This window comes from Euprymna scolopes, chromosome 20, assembly GCF_053919585.1.
Source record: "Euprymna scolopes isolate OS-2025 chromosome 20, ASM5391958v1, whole genome shotgun sequence".
Lineage (NCBI taxonomy): Eukaryota > Metazoa > Mollusca > Cephalopoda > Sepiida > Sepiolidae > Euprymna > Euprymna scolopes.
The window spans coordinates 65,453,938-65,469,875 of NC_136501.1; the positions used below are offsets into that span (position 1 = coordinate 65,453,938).

Here is a 15,938-nt window from a genome sequence, read left to right on the forward strand (position 1 = left end):
GGAATTCCCTCTTTGTTTCTTGTTTCGTCGACTGTACTAACATGCAAAAATTTAAATGTAATGTGAACAAACGTCTCACTGCTCGAATCCCTACTTATAATGTCCCTGTAGAATGGTTCCTTATTGACAGTACTCTCTTATATCTCAGTCTTCTTCTTTTGTCTTGTTTGCAGTGAATATGAGTAAATTAAAAAAATGGTCCCTCATTTCTGTCTGTTGTAATTAGTTACAGACAAGGAGTGAGGGAGAAAGATTTATATTTCTGAGCCTGCTAGCAACTATTCAGGGTGTGTCTTTGTAGATGTGCATGAAAGCATTTTACAGGGGTAAGACCTTCACTTCTATCAGCCTGAAAATACAGGGGCTGAGAATGTGAAACTTCATGTAGCAAAATTTGGTGAAATTTGATAATTGTTGAACAACTGTGCCAAACGAGAGGGGATACTATTTGAATGTGCCTTAGGCACAGAATATTGAGTTGCCTCAATGAACGTTTACCATAGTCCTGTCTAAGGCCAAACTAGAACCAATTATTTGGTAAATGTAAGTTCATAACTTACCTTATGTATGTATGAATTCATTAGGTCAACTCTTTTCTTTTTATAACCTTAACCCTAACCCTAACCCTAACCTCTTTTCTTTTTATAACTCTAATTAAGTGAAAGTAGCTTGATTTATCAGTAGATGCAGGACATCCTTAGATGTTTCAAAAACATGTGTGTAAATAAAGCGTAGGAGCCTGCATCAAGGTTTTGACCGGCAGAGCATTTTATCTGACGCATGTAGTAAGGGCGGGGGGGGGGGCTTAAACTAACCATTTTCTTTTTTCATTTCCATTCATTCACTGTAAATATTCATATTTATCTATAATATAAATCTCATCTGTCTGTTTAAATATATGTATGTATGTATGTATGCATGTATGTATGTATGTATGTATGTATGTATGTATGTATGTATGTATGTATGTATGGTCGGGTCACCGGCGACTAAACTGGTTCCCCCACCAGACTTGTTTGGTGAGGAGGGCGGCTAGTCTCCCTGAAGGATTAAAAACAAGACCTTCCAAAGGGCGAATGAACTCTTTTTCTTGGTCAACGGCCAACTAGCACCGTGTATATTTGTGTGTGTGTATATGTGTATTGGGGTAGAGAGGGCTCCCGTAAGCCGTGGTGAAGGCAACCTTTCTAGGAGAAGCAAATCTCTGATTTAAAAAACCATAAAGCGGAAGACCATTACCCGCATTAAGCTGGTCTGCAGTTTAATTTGTTGCTGGCTATCTTGCTCTTGCTTGTTGCTGGATCTCAACATTTTGAACCGAGAGAGAGACTTAGCTGTCGTACAAAGCTAAGACTCTTTAACATCATTTTTGTATAGATACTCCCTCAGACATTTGGGCTCATGGATTTTAAATGTCTGAGGGAGTGGCACTCGTCTGACAAGACGTTGCAATCATCATGTATGTATGTATGTATGTCTGCCCAAAACCTTTGACAGACATGTTGGAATATGGTGAAACCCATATTGTTTTTAACCTCGAACAAATATCGAAAAATTGTCCAAAAACATTAATTCCTTCACCCTCAACAGGGCAGTTTTCTACAAGTAGGGGTCGCTTTTTTCGCAGATGTTTTCGAAAGTTATCCACTCTTTTCGATTGACTAGCCTTAATTTTGAAGTTCGTCACTTCTGTTTTTGCGATGGACGCAACAGCAAAGACGTCAGGGTTTGTTTTTTTTTACGTTCTTTTCATCCTTTACGGTACGGGTTCAAGTCTGCCTGCCTACTACCACTATTTATTTTTTTTTTTTTTGCTCAACACACACTTCCAAACACCTGGGCAACGCCGGGCACCCAGGCTAGTTATATATAAAATTCTAATATTCCAACTCTCCACTGCATACGTGATGTATGAGCTTTAAGTGTGGTAGGTACTATATGAGATTTTTATGATAAATGATTTCATGAGTGTATTATTTTGGTGAATGAAGCTCAGTAAATGAGACTAACTAGGCTACAGAATCAGTTAAAGATGGCCAGCCTTTTAACATCCACAATTTAGCCTAGTATTTGTTTGCATATATGTAAATTAATATTTAATGATAATAAAACTAACCAGCTTTTGAAGACGGGCATGCTGAGATGGTTGCCAAGGTCAAGATAACCCAGCTGTGGCTACACAACAACGTTTCCCCCCACTGGATTTGTGACTGCCCTCCTCACCAGACTGTGACCTACTTGTCAAGTTTCCGAGTCTTTGGTTATTATGCATGGAGTATAGATTCAAGAGTTCTTATATCAGCCATTTTAACTGCTTTTGATTCTTCGTGGTTGTCTTCAGCTTTGTTGTTATTGTTGTTGTTATTGTTGTTGTTGTTGTCGTTGTTGTTATGTGCTTTTAACAAATCAACTCCTGCAGACAATCGCAAAGACCGAGGTGACCAATAAAAGAATTCACGGATCTATACTTCACAAGTTAAAGTTAGAAACCTGGAAACTTACTTGCTGAGCTGAGAGGGTAGTTAAAAAAATTAAAAATGAGAAATTTCCATTATTTTCAATGAAACAGAATTTTTTCATTTCATAATTCAAAAAAATCTTTTAAGCCTTAAAATTATCCAACATATTACAAGCCTTCAGTACCTCCTGCAGTCCTCAGTAGCATTCCAGTGCCTGTACCCGTTGGGCTACCCATTCCAATGCCTGTATCCGTCAAGCTACCTCTTCCAGTGTCAGTCGATGGCAGGCTACTCACTCCAGAGCCTGTCAACGCCCGGCTACCCATACCAGTGTTTACTGACATCCAGCAGCCCTATTCCAGTGTCCACTGTCGTCTGATTACTTCCTTCATTACTTTCTAAAGTCAAGTTGTTCCATTTCAGAGGCTGATCCTGATTTACTTGGACAATCTCCGGGCCTTTCGAATTTGCCATTTGTATTTATTTCTTTTACCAAAAGGTAAATAAAAGACGATCCGTCGTCTTTAAACATACTTTAGCTTTTGTTGTTCGCCCCCCCCCCCGCCATCTGTGTCAACCTTATAGTTGTAAGGTTGATTGGCGCATCTTCATACCACCTTCCGACCCGCTGCAACAACAGTTTCGTACAATTTACTGAAAAGTGATAAGGTTAACGATTGTATGATTAGAATTTGAGGTCCCTGTAGTCACATTAAGGAAATGTGAATCAATCTTAGTGAAATCACAACCCCACCGAAATGAATAATAGGAAATATTTTTATTTCTATGAAAAAGATTCACAAAGTTTACTGTTTGTTGCGACATGACTAAGAAAGTTTAGGATCAAAATGTTTTCAGTGTATTCCTATGAATACGCTTTCAAATAGTCCAAAAAGTGTAGAAAATGGGAGATATAATTAAATTGTTTCTGTTGAATGAAATGTGATTAAACCGTACATGTTTTTCTTTTTTTTAGCGGTCGACGTTACAATCAGAATGAAAACTGGCTATCGGCCAGTGAGAGAATACACCTTATTGTTTACTTACTGGCGTTACAGAATAATTTAACATGAAAAGTAATATGGTTAAGCTTAAACATGGAAAAGTAAAGGACTAGTTGTTAAAAATGGAAAAGAAAAGGACAAGATATTCTAGTAAAAAATATAATAAATTTATAACTTAATATATTGCAGCATTAAGAATTGATTATAGAATGTTATAAATTGAATTTTAAAAAAACTTTACTTTTCCATGTTTAAGCTTAACCACTTTACTTTTCTTGCTCGCATTTTCCTATTGTAATATATATATATAAATGCCCAATATATTTCACAACTGGGCTAAGGCCGAGTACACGGACTAGTAATTTGCATACATCGTTGCAGTTGCATGTGCAAAAACCAATATAAAAATAAAAAAATATAAATAGATTTTTTTTCCGCCATTTCCTTGATTTTTCAGTTGAGTCATAAGAATTTGTTTGAAACGAATATGTCCTTATTCCGTCCCGCCTTAGTTGTGCAAATATTTCTCGTGGTTTCCTTTTAAAAGTAGAATATTTAACAACGTTTCATCTGCATAGTTATGGCGTATTAAGGAAGTAAATATCAGAACAAAAAAAAAGAAAAGAAAAAGGGGAAAAACTGCGTGTCTATTTGTGAAGCAAGGGTTGTGCAATCCTGCACCTCATCTCTCTTTTTGATTCCAGTGGTAAAGAGAAGTGCACGACGACTGGAAACATGGATATCAAAATAAGCAGAGAGAATATACAGCGCCTGGTATTTCCAAATGGTCACCCATTTTACTACTGACCAGGCTCAACGGTGCTTAACTTTGGTGATCTAATAAGAACTGATGTGATTATGCCATAGCAATTATTATCATTATCATCATTATTATTATTATTAGTAGTAGTAGTAGTACAATTATTAGTAGTAGTACTATAATTATTATTATAACTATTATTATTAGTAGTATAATTATTATTAGTAGTAGTATTAGTAGTATTAGTAGTAGTATAATTATCATTACTAGTACTATTATTATTATAATTATTATTATTATAATTAGTAGTAGTAGTAGTAGTAGCAGTAGCAGTATCGTAGAGAGAGAAAAGGTATACGTCCGATGTTGTTGACGGTTGCCGTCTGAATCAATGTGGGTTCCGTGGTTAGCGCAAATTTTGAATAGAGAAACTTGTTCACATTTTTTAAAACATTATTTCACAAGTTTAATTTGAAACTTTAGAAAACTGAATAATTTTACATGATTTTTTTTTTTTTTCTAAATATTCAAATTAAACGTGATATATTATTTTTAAGATGTTACCAAGTTTTTCTATAGTTGAGAAAATTTAGATATTAATATTTTGATCTCTCTTGGCATAAATAAAAATATCTCTTCAGAAGACAGGATGAGGCGTTTTCAGGGACAGTCTTCTTCTTCTTCTTCTTCTTCTTCTTTTTATTATTATTATTATTATTATTATTATTATTATTATTATTATTATTATTATTATTATTATTATTATTGGCTCACATGGAGTTTTCACACAAGTCAGCAAACGATCTGATTGGAGACCTGTGGTGTTCTCTGGAAGCTGAGTGACAACAAGTCTCCCCAGACGTCCAGCTCTCTCTTCCTCCTTCAATAGCATTTGCAAATAAATTTGCATCATCGCAACAGCCTCTTACCATTGATTTCTCGCTGATAGTGGCCATTGGTTTATATTGGAATTTGAGTGGCACTAAGCCTCCCCAAGATCCCAGTTGCACTTGTCCAGCGGAGGTCTGGCCAGTGCTCCCTCCTCAGTCTTTCCGTCCTCCTTGACTCTTCTCGGCTCTTTTAATATCACATTTTGGGGGGGGGGGGGCGGTGGTGAAAAAATGGAGGGATGCATGATGGGGGGGGGCGTAGAACATGTAAATCTGCAGTTTTGGTGTTCTTCATTCCCTGTAACGCTTCTTCATTATATTGTCTTGTGTTATTCTCCACATTCAAGGATTTTCCTTAATATTTCAGCCATTTTCCTTATCATTAGGCGTTGTATTTTTGCAGCTATTGCTCTGATTCCAATTTCTGCCATTCTTTTTTCCAGGTTTTTTGGGATTGTTCCTAGTGCTCCTCCTATTATCGGTACTATTTTGATTTTCTTCATCATCCAAATCCCTGGCTAGTTCTGTGTATTTGCTTCGTTTCTCCTTTTCTTTCATACTCATCCTGTGGTCAGCTGGGACAGCAAAGTCTACGATTTGACAGGATTTCTCTTTCTTGTTAATTATTACGACATCTGATCTTCTTGCTTGGATGTGTTTGTCTGTCTGTATGTCCATGTCCCATAGGCTTTTGTGGTTATCGTTTTCCAGTGCTGTTGCAGGTTATGCTTTTACCATTTATCTGTATGATCAAAATGCAGCCGTTTGCACAATTCCCCGTGCACCGCTCTTCCCACTTGGTCATGCCTGTTTTTTATTACTTTTGGGCCAGTTTGCTGCATTCACTTACTATATGGTTTATCGTATTATTATTATTATTATTATCATTATTATTATTATTATTATTATTATTATTATCACTATTATCACTATTATCATTATTATTATTATTATTATTATTATTATCTCTTTTTCTCTTATCTGACTTTTTCTGTTCTTGATTTATTATTTTATTTCTTTTTCCTTCTTATTCTTTAGTTATCTTTTTCTTTTTCATGTTTTTTCTTCTTCTTGCCTTTCTTTATATTTTCTTCTTGACTTTTTTCTGCTCTTTCTTTTTTTCTTTATTTCTTCTTTTTTTTTGTTTCTGCTTTCTTGATTCTTCTGGTCCTTCATTTTTTTTTTTTTTTTGCCTAATCTGTTTTATTCATTTATTTTTGTTTCTGATTTTCTTTTCTTTTTTTTTCTTCTAACTTACTTTCCTTTTTATTCTTTCTTCTTCCTTTCTATCTGTATTTTTATCTATGTTTTTTTATGTATATCCTTTTATTATGCTGTCTTTATTTTTTATCTTTCATCATCCTCTTTTTCTTTTCTCTTCTCGTCCCACTTGCTTTTCTTTCTTTTTTTCTTTCTTTTTTCTTTCTATTCATTCATTACCTTTTCTTTTCAGTCTTTTTTCTTGCCTGTTTTCTTTGTTCTTTCTTTTCTTTCTGTCTTTCTTTTTTCTTTTCTTTCTTTTTTCTCTGTTCATTTTTCTCTAATTCCTGCTTTTTGTTCTTTTTTCTTTCTTATTCTTGTGTTTCTTCTCCTCCCCCGTTTTTTCTCTCTTTGTTATGATTATCGCTCTTCCTTTTGTGTCTCTTTTTTCCATTCTTTTTCTTCTTCTTCTTTCTTTCTTTTTTCTTTCTTTCTTTTTTCCTCATACTTCTGTAGTGGACTGGTGGATATATTATATATATCCTCCAGTCGTACAAAATAGGAAAAATGATTTGAATTGGAAAAGGAAAAATGAATTGCTTGGAGGAAGGAACGAACAACGCGTTTATTTGAAGTAAACGAACTGGAATTTATTTCGTGATGAAACAAGTGAAAGAAAAAGGTACAACACGCGTTCATGTCCGCGTTCGTCTCTCGCTGTTTACTGGTGAGAAGGAAAGTCTATTGTTGTAGAGAGAGAAAGAAAGAAAGTCAATCCAGTTTGGTGTGTGTCTCTCGCTGTTAGCTGGTGAGGAGGAAAGTGTATTGTAGTATAGAGAGAGAATGAGAAAAAGTCAATCCAGGCCATGGAGATAGAAAACGTATAAAGTGTACATACTATCTGTTAGCTCGTGCCCCATACATAGTCGCAGGGGACGTGACGCGCGAGCGTGCACCTCCCGGAAAGGAGGCGGCTGGTTAGCTGAACCTCTCAACTGGAGAGCTGGTCCGCAAAAAGGAAGATGCTGCTTATTACTCTTGCTTTTATACTTGTTTCCGGTGGTCTTTTGCACATGTGTGGATTTCCTTTCAAAGGGGAAATGACATTGTCCATATGTGCGTACATTAGCGTGTGTGTGTATACACGTGAATGTGAGTGTATATACGCGAACGTGAATATATGTACGTGTGTGGACGTGCACACGTATGTTTGTGTGCGTGTATGTATATGACAAGTAATATAGCTTGAGATGTGAACGCGTGTTTTTGTGTGAGACTAGAAAAGGCTCCCACACTTGTCTTTTCTATATGTATCTATGTTTTTGCTCTTCTTTTCTTCTTATTGCTTTCTTTTTCTTTCTTTCCTTATTTTCTTCTTTTTCACTTTTTTTTATGATCCAAACCTAAAGCCCTTGCACGCATAACTCAATCAATAATTACAATACCAAACCAAAGTGGGTGAATAACAAGATTAACATAAAGCTTAAGATAAGATTCTTGCGTGCACTGTTATTTCTCATGTGTCACTATGCATGCAAAACACCCATCTCACCAGAACCACCTCTAGCTACTAAACAAATGAGGCAATCATTTAGGGTGCTGCCAATAATTTCTAGAAATCTGATATAAGCCATATTGAATAATAAATAGCCATAGTACATCGATCTATAAAGATATCATCAGAGGTTTCAGACAAAAAGAAAGTCTGCATTTGTTATTTTTTCAAAAACCGCAAATTTATGTTAAATTTAATGTAACAGTTTAAACAAACAATACCTCATTTGATTCGCCTTTTATTCTTCTATAATTTTATCTGTTCATATTTGACTTTTAATTGAAGTATCCTAGTGTTCACGTCAATTTAAAAAATTAACTTCAAATCGAGAAGGCGAAAAGAAACTCCACACAATGGAAAATTGTTATTTAAATGTAACTGTAGAACATTAACGCAACACCAATACAACCGGAACACAATGAACTAGTTAATATTTAGTAGCATAGCCGTTCTGCAATTTGACAGCTTGCAATCTTTTGGGCATTCCTTGAATTAGTCCACGGCAAACAGATTAGTATATATACTTAATAATTGATTGAGATAGAGAGGTAGATAGACATTGGTATATACAGATATATAATGATAAATGAATAGATATATACATAGATAGATAGATAATGATGATTGCGACATCTTGACAGACGAGTGCCACTCCTCCAGTCATTGAACGTCCATGTGCAAATAGATAGATAGATAGATAGACATACAGACAGATAAGAATATACATACACAGAAGTTTTCTGTGATAGATTTATAGATAAAAAAGAAAAGCTTATATATTTGAACAAAACTAATAGAGTATAAAAAAAAGGGGGAAATAAGACTTCCTTCAAAGCAGAATTCGTTAAAACAAGCTGACACTAAGAGTTCAGTAGAAAAAAAAAATTCGTTAATTTCAACAAAAAAATAACAAAAAGTTAAATAAAATAATCAAGATGCATAAAAGAAAAAGAAAAGACTAAACAACTTCAGGTGCAGCAAATTTACTGTTGCTTAATTAATGGGTAATTTCCAAAGGATTTTCATTAAAACATTTCTCTCTCTCTCTCTCTCTCTCTCTCTCTCTCTCTCTCTCTCTCTCTCTCTCTCTCACACACACACACACACACACACCCTCTCTCTCTCTCACACACACACATACTCACACACTCTCTCTCTCACACTCTCTCTCTCACACACACATACACGCGCACTCACACACACACACACCCTCTCTCTCTCACACACACATACTCACACACTCTCTCTCACACACACACTCTCTCTCTCTCTCTCTCTCTCTCTCTCTCTCTCTCTCTCTCTTCATTGCAGACATGACTATACATTACATTCCAGACATTCAGCAGAACATTTTGGTTCCAATAATGGTGAATCTTTGTTCAACCTTTCTCATTGTCAGCAAGCACTCATATATGTATAAAGTGACGAGTCTCACAACAGTTGAGTAGATGTTCAACTTTAGACGGTCACTGATCTGGCGGTCACAGAGGGTGCTGCTGATGGTGTTCTACATAAGCCACATCATACTGAGACGAGCAGCAACTTTGCCAAGGATTAGTTTCGTTATTGCTGAGTGTCCAACTGATGCATGTATTTGTGGAAGATCTTGTCTTTCTATTTGGATGGTGCCATGTTTGTTTTTATTGGTGGTTAGACAATCCGTGTTTTTCTGATGTTCAGTCATAGACTAAACTATGCTAAATTGTCCTTCCTTGTGATTACAGGTCTGATTTACTCTTTGAGATGAGCAGAAAATCATCTGCATCCAAGAGTGTTCAGAGCATGGGCCAGTCCAGGTTCTTGGTGATAACATACATGACAATAATGGAAAGCAGTGTTGTACTCCAACTATGATGAGGTAAGCTTTTGACATACTGGAGGCGGTCCTCACCAGAATATCTTTCACGCATCTGTAAAATTGTTAATATATAAATATTTTGTACTTTAATGTTTTCTCTGTTTCATTTACAAAACGTCATTGTTGAATTTTGCATTTGCTGAATGGTGACGCATTCCCATTATTAATGATAATATTCATGTTTTTATCTAGTTCTTTGCTTTCGGGCCGGGATCAAAGTGTACTATCTGTTCCGGCAGATACTGCAAGCAAAGACCATATGTGGGGGCAACCCTACATACCTGACCTTTAACCAGCTCCCATTTCCCACCTCTCGGGAGCTGGTCCCCTTTTTCCCTTCCCCCTCCCTTCACTCCTCACATTAACAATCGGCCTTGTGCCTAATTTGCTCAGTGGGGGAACAATTAAATACCTACTGCAAACAAAGACCATATGTGGGGGCGGCCCCACATATAAGACCTTGGTCAATGTAGGGGCAGCCCTTCATACCAATTGTCACTATCCAGCTCCCCTACTCCCCGGGGAGTTGGTCCCCATTTCCCCTTCACTCCTCGCTTTAAAAATCGGCCTTGTGCCTAATTTGCTCAGTGGGGGAGCAAATAAATACCTCAAAGTGTAGTATCTGTTCCGGCAGATACTGTAAGCAAAGACCATATGTGGGACGACCCCACATATAAGACCTTGGTCAATGTAGGGGCAACCCTTTATACCAATTGTCACTATCCAGCTCCCGTACTCCCCGGGGAGTTGGTCCCCATTTCACCTTCACTTCTCACTTTAAAAATCGGCCTTGTGCCTAATTTGCTCGGTGGGGGAGCAAATAAATACCTCAAAGTGTAGTATCTGTTTTCTACGGGTGGGGGAGAAATTCTTCACGACAGAGACAATTTTTATTTTTGTTCCTTTTCTCCGCGTTAAAAAACGACCCTAGTGTCTTACTCTGTCCTGGGGGGAGGCATTGTAAATAGGTATTTTAACTACACATGTATTAATTGTCAACGTGGTCCATGGCAATTCTCAAAGATTCAGCTGTCATCTAAATCACTCTAGCAAGACCAGAGGCTATGCTACAGTTCTTGCTTGTTTGTTTGTTTGTTTGTTTGTTCACAAACTCTCCTAGGGTTTGGGAGATAAACTCCTGCCCTAACCATATTTATTCTGAAATGTCATTACCCAAATAACCTTGGATAAGTATATTTCATTTTGATCAGAAGGAGTGGGTACAACATTATCGCTAGGTTGGTGTGTACATAGGATGACAAAGTCTCATTCTAACATTTGAAACAACTTTTTTTTTTTTTTTTTTTTTTTTTTTTTTTATTCAATTTTCACCCCAAACAAGGCACAGTGCCACTTTGAAGCAGGGGGCTACTATTAGGGAATTAATTAGCGGGGTCATTATGAAGGGAGAAGAGTAGAAAGATGTTTGTTAACATTACACTTGAACTTCTGCATATCATTGCAGTTGGGAAAGCAGAATCCCGGAAGGGAGTTCCAAAGACCCGCAGTTCTGGGGAAGAAACTATTGGAGTAAAAGGCTTTCTTGCACCTAGGGATCTCTACTGTAAAGGAATGAGACTTAGTAGCTTGTCGGGTTTGTCGGGGGTAGTTACGTCGGGGAGGTACAAGTGTTTGCAGTTCGTCAGAGCATTCACCATTAAAGTATTTGTAGAACAGGCAGAGGGATGCAACATCTCGTCGATGGGACAGAGGTTGAAGCCCAGATGACAGTTCAGGACCTATCAGGTTTGCGACTCTTTTTTGAACCCTGTCCAGGAGCGAGAGACAAGCAGCAGATGCACCAGCCCAGATGTGACAACAGTACTCCATACATGGGCGAATGGTTGCCTTATAGAGGTATAGGATACTGGCAGGCGTAAGTAGTTTTCTAGCACGGTAGAGGGAGCCAACCTTCCTTGCAGCAGCCTTGGCAATGCTCTCAATGTATCTATTCCAGTTCATATTCCCTGTAAACTTTAGGCCGAGGAGTTTAAAAGAAGTACTTTCAGGCAATGTGTTCTTGGCCATTGCTATTGGTGGTAGAGAAGGTTTCTTGTAGTTATTGAAGGAAACAAGCTTAGTCTTAGCAGCATTGAATGAGACCAACCATTTTTGTCCCCATTCCACTACGGATTGGAGGTCATCCTCTAGTGTTTCTGCCATTTTCTTGGATATGTGTTCATTTGTTTTCCCCTCATATCTGTTATAGAGAGTGGTGTCATCGGCAAATATACCCATCTCCGAAACAATATTATCAGGGAGGTCGTTTATGAATATCAGGAACAATAGAGGTCCAAGGATAGACCCCTGAGGCACTCCCGCATTTATGTCATATTGTTTGGATGTACGTCCGTCGAGGACAACTTTGATTTTTCTATTACTTAAGAAGGATTTAATTACGTTATGAATTCTTCCAGTGATTCCATATGATCTAATTTTCCTTAGAAGACCATCGTGCCATACCCTGTCAAAAGCCTTAGATATATCAAGGGCCACCGCTCTACCCTCCCCTGTTTTATCCAATGAACGGTATATACGTTCAGAAACTACAGTTAAGATATCTGCTGTTGAACGGGCTTGCCTGAATCCATATTGTTTGTCAGTCAAGAGTTTAGCAGCTGTTAGGTGCTGGACTAGGGCTTTATTAACTAAGGACTCAAATATTTTGGCGAAAAGCGGGAGGAGGCTAATGGGGCGATAATTTAGTGGGTCAGTTCTTTCACCAGAATTCTTGAAGACTGGTACCACAGAGGCGGTTTTCCAGCAGTCGGGAAAAATTTTATTGAGTCATCTTCGTTAACCTGTAAATATAAAAGGTATCGATAGAGAAGAGTGTTAGTAGTGCAATACGAAAACAAAAGGTTAGAAAGTCCATATGTTCGTAAATAAAGGTCTTGTCAGTAGGGAAAAGAGAAGAGTCCATATATGAGAATGCCCTTTTGTTTTTACTGTTATTTTCACCACAAACAAGGCACAGCTCCACTTTGACATAACTGGCTACTATTTGGGACCAAATATACAATGTAGGAAGTTGGGCAACGAGATGTTTGTTCACATTACATTTGAATTCTGCATGTCAGGACAGTCACAGAAGCAGGGACCCGGGAAGGAATTTCCGAAGGCTAGCAGTTCAGGAGAAGAAGTTTTTGGGTAGAAGGCTTTATGACATATACGGACCTCTACAATATAGGGATGACATTTTGCTGCTTGTCAGGTTTGTCGGGGGGAAGGGGGTATCTACGTTATCTATGTTGTAGAGGGACAAGAGCTTTGAGCTCATCAGAACACATTCCATTAAAATACTTGTAGAACAGGCACAAAGATACCACATTTCAGCGATGGGACAAAAGGTTGGAGTTTGGTTGCTAGTGCAGGAATTATCAGGTTGGCGACTCATTTTTGAACCCTGTTTAAAAGTGAGAAACTAATGGCAGATGCACCAGCCCAGATGTGGCAACAATACTCTATGCATGGGCGAATAGTGGCCTTGTAGAGATACAGGATACTCTCAGGTGCAAGTAACCTTCTAGCACAGTAGAGAGAGTCCACCTTCTTCATAACAGCCTTGGCAATTACCTCAATGTATCTGTTCCAATACATGTAGCCTAGGAGCTTGAACAAAGTACTTTCAGGTAGTGTATCATTAGCCATAACAATCGGTGATTGAAAAGGTTTTTTGTAGTTATTAAAGGAAAGAAGCTTAGTCTTAGTAGCATTGGATGTTACCATCCATTTATGCCCCCATTTCACTATAGACTGGGGGTCTTCCTCTAAGGTTTTAATCATTTTCTTAGATGTGTCTTCATTCGTTTTCCCCTCGAGTCTGTTATAGAGCATAGTGTCATCAGCAAATATACCCATCTCAGAGACAATTTTATCAGAGAGGTCATTTATGAATATCAGGAATAATAAAGGTCCAAGGATTGATCTCAGTGGCACACCTGTGTTTATATCATGCTATTTTGACGTACAACCATCTCGGACAACCTGGATTTTTCGCTTATCTAAGAAGGATCTGATTATATTAAATATTCATCCAATAATACCACATGATCTAATTTTCATGAGAAGGCCATCATGCCAAACGCTATCAAAGGATTTAGATATATCTAGCATCTCCTGTCTTATCCAGTGCATGGTATATATATATATATATATATATATATATATATATATATATATATATATATATATATATATATATATAAGTAAATATTTGGTACAGCAGAATGGAAGGAGATATTTCAGAGGAAACATAATTTAATTTAAATACCAAAAAAAACAAGAAATGGGCAGGTGAAATTAAAATTTTCCCTAAGGCCTTATCGTCTGACCCTCTAAGAGGAAACGTCAGAATGATAGATTAAAAACTAAGAAAAACGAATGAGGGAAGAGGGGAATTTTGGTTACAGTTGGAAGAACAGTGGAGAAAAAAAAAAAAAAAAAAAAAAAAAAAAAAATCTCACTGTTCAGGTGGTTTTAAATCAATGAATATCTCCAACTGATGTCTAAGAATCTTTTGTCTACACAGGCTAGGTCGAGAGTTGTTAATAACTAACGCCTCAATGATATTGAGATGATAGTTCGACCTAGCACTGTATAAAACAGAAAACCACCCATCGGAATATTGATCGGCACACCTATTTATACTCAACAGGTGATCGCCAATGGCAGACTCATGAGCCTGGGAGTGCCCGGATGCTCTCGAAACCTGGTGTAGTCGAATATCCCGAGGGATATGTTGGGATATTCTCATTTCTAATCTTTGGGACGTTTTGCCAACGTAGTCAGCTCCACACTGACAAACGAATTTATAAACAACAGAGTTCTTTTGAATGGTTGGCAAAACATCTTTACGAAAAGAAGAGAAAAAGGTTCGAGTTGTGTAAACTACTCTAAGCATAGTAGCTGGAAAACATCGTTGAGTAGCAGAAGAAATCCTTTTAACAATATGAAGGCCATCAGGACCCAACCATGGTAATTTTAGATAAATGGGACAACGTGATGGACCAATATGTTTACCGCTATTAAATGTAGTAATTTTACGTTCAATAGTAGATTTTATTATATTAATGGGATATCCATTATTAAGAAAAATAGTTGTAATTTCACCAAGTTCCGTATCAAGACGGTTTGGTGAACAAATCATAAGTGCACGATGCGTAAGAGCGCTAATGAGGTTTATTTTTCTAGACTGAGGGGCAAAAGAAAACCAATTAAGATAGAGCCCTGTAAATGTAGGTTTTCTATAAACAGAGGTCTCAAACGTAGTACCAACTTTAGAAACACGAACGTCGAGGAATGGGAGAGAGCTACAGTCTTCAACCTCCATAGTAAATTGTAAAGATGGATGCAGGTTGCAAAGAAGACCAAGAAACTGTTTAGCTTCGCTCCGAGAGGGAAAGCATGCAAAAGTATCATCAACGTAGCGTGTATAGAATGCTGGCTTAATAATTTTGGAAAATAATTCGTTTTCCAAAAATCCAACGAAAATGTTGGCTAACGAAGGACCAAGAGGGCTACCCATTGATATCCCATCAATTTGACGGTACATAATGTTGTTGAAACTAAAGGAGACTGATTTAGTAGCAAGTTCCATTAGTTCAACAAAAATTCGTTCAGGAAATTGTGGAGATTTTAAGGGGCCACGGTATAGATAGTCAGCACAAATACCAATGGTTTCATCCAAAGGTATATTAGTATAAAGACTATTAATGTCAAAGGAAGCCAAGAACTCGGTATTTTTAGATAAAGGTAATTTTTGTATCTGAGATACGAATTGAAAAGAATCAGAGATACAATGGACCGAATAAAAAGAAAGCACAGGTTTAAGAAGGTCAACTAGCCATTTACCAAGTTCGTGTTGTGCAGAACCCAACATAGATAAAATGGGTCGCAAAGGAATGTTGGGTTTATGGACCTTGGGTAAACCGTACATTCTAGGCCTTTGAGAACCGATGGGTCGGATTCTATCATAAATCTCCTTAGAAATAAATCCGCTCTTATGAAGTTGAAGAAATCTTTTCTGGATTTTTATTTCCATACGAAAAGTATCATCATGGCATAAATCACCCAAACGGAGAAACTTACTTTTATCGTCCAAGATTTGTAACATTTTGGAGATATAATCCGTTTTGTTAAGTATAACAACGCCCGATCCTTTATCCGGGCGAGAAAGGTAAATGTCGGGATTAGACCTAATTAATTTTGCA

At 37.3% G+C, this 15,938-nt stretch overlaps 1 protein-coding gene across 1 annotated transcript in view; it reads left to right on the forward strand.

Annotated features, from left to right (window-relative positions):
* Window positions 1-4,111: 4,111 nt before the first annotated feature.
* The window catches only part of LOC145241456 (large ribosomal subunit protein uL23m-like), a 35,486-nt gene continuing 23,659 nt past the window's right edge, over window positions 4,112-15,938 (forward strand). The window contains exon 1 of the mRNA XM_080104434.1: window positions 4,112-4,237. The gene's annotated coding sequence lies outside the window, so the exon portion shown is untranslated. The remainder of the gene's footprint in view (window positions 4,238-15,938) is intronic.